This window comes from Tupaia chinensis, unplaced genomic scaffold, assembly GCF_000334495.1.
Source record: "Tupaia chinensis unplaced genomic scaffold, TupChi_1.0 Scaffold147554_1, whole genome shotgun sequence".
Taxonomy (NCBI): Eukaryota; Metazoa; Chordata; class Mammalia; order Scandentia; family Tupaiidae; genus Tupaia; species Tupaia belangeri.
Genome location: NW_006207406.1, coordinates 267977 through 269876, shown reverse-complemented (window position 1 = coordinate 269876; position 1900 = coordinate 267977).

The window sequence follows — 1900 nt, the reverse complement described above, 5'->3', positions numbered from 1 at the left end:
GAGAGAACCGCCAATGGAGTATGGCCATGCCTCATTCCCCCTCCTTCCATTTCTCCATCCTGTCAGGGCGCCTTTTACCTCTTCTAGAGGGAAGCAGTTCAAGTTCTATTTGTTGCCTCGCATGTTTCTCAAGCCACCACGTCTGGGGCTTGAACCGCAGTTGACCACGTGGGAACCTGCTCCCAAAGCCCTGCCTAACCACTGCAGTATGGAGCTGGCCTGCCTTTTATTACTTTTCATTATTATTATAGCTAATCTTCCTATACTTTCAAATAGTCCCTTCATAAAATTTCCTTTTCTTTTTTTTTTTTAAGAGAGATTTTTGCTATAGTAAACTCACTGGAGAGACAGACAGAAAGTGAAAATTACCCCCCAGGGGGATGTCCATGCCACAATCCCTTCTCCTCCATTGTCCTCTCAGGATCTTGGGCATGCACGCACACGTGCCCGACATGAGTTTTAATCCACCGTATCCGGATTTCAAACCTCTGTTGACTATGTCACAGTCTAGTGACATAACCATTACGCCACCTGCTGGCTCCCCTCCATAGAATTTCTACAAGGTTGGTTTCATAACATAATATTAGCAACTGTAATTTCTTTTTCCTGGAAAGCTCCTTACCAGAGATCGCCATGTCCTTATTTGAGCTGATTTTTCTCTAGGCCTGCGGTTTAACTAATGTCTGGGGACTTCCATTTGTTGTCATCGTGGAAACACTCTGCCTTTCTCTTGGTTTGCAGTGCCTGTTTCTTGAATCTCTGGCCTTTTTTCTTGTGTTTCCTCTTTTGGTAGAACACAACATCGAATATTTCTAAAGGTGAGAGAAGATTGTATGAAGCCTGAGGACCAAGCAGCAAGGGACCTCACCGTGCCCGTTACTGAGCTATGTCGATGCAAGACGGGTCAAGTTGCCCTCCAGGGTGTCTGCGGTCCTGCCATCTCACTTCATCATCATCCTGGAGACTCTTTTCATTTATCTAATGCTGGGTTCCCTGTTTCTTGGTTTCATGCTTTTGTTTGCTCTGCTCTGCTCTGCTTTTCTCTTCTCTGCTTTTCTCTTCTCTTCTCTTCTCTTCTCTTCTCTTCTCTTCTCTTCTCTTCTCTTCTCTTCTCTTCTTTCTTGGCTTATTTCCTTGCTTGAAAAGAGAGCATCCTTCAGTGACTTCTTGAGAAAGGTAAGTTTTTAGGACTTTGCATGTCAGCACATCTCTTTATTCTCCTCTCGTGCTTAAGTGGTAATTTGGCTGGGTTTAGAGTTCTATTTTGGAAAATATTTTCCTTCTGAATTTTGAAGGCATTACTCTACTGCCTTCTGATTTCTAAGTGGTTATGTTGAGAAGCCTTAAGCTCTTCTGACTTGTGATTTGTTTGGCTAGGATCATTCTCTTTTTCCTTTCTAGTACATTATTATTTTTCTGTCTCTACCAGATTTCACAAGGATGTGTTTTGCTGTGGGCTTATTTTCATCGACTGTGCTGGGAACAACCAAGGATCACGAATTGCATTAAATTGTAATATTTCTTTAATGGTCTTTAATCCAGAGCAGTTTCCCAGTCTTAGTATTCTTTATTCCCTTTCATGATACCGACATTTGAGGAGTACATGACACATGTTTTGTAGTGTCCCTAAAATTGTGTTTGTTTGTATATAATTAAATTCATGCATGTTAGACTTTTATGGGGACAAGAATATTGCATAGGTGATACTGTGTCTTCAGTGTATCATTTCAGGGGCACATAATGTCAGTTTGTCTCAGTATGGTGATGTTAAGCTTGATATGTATGTTTGGAAATCTTGATACTTTTTTATCATACAAGCAGTAAATATTATTCGCAGAAAAAATAGTCAATACAGAGTTATAATAACAGCAGTAATTTCTTTTTTTATTTTGGCCAGATT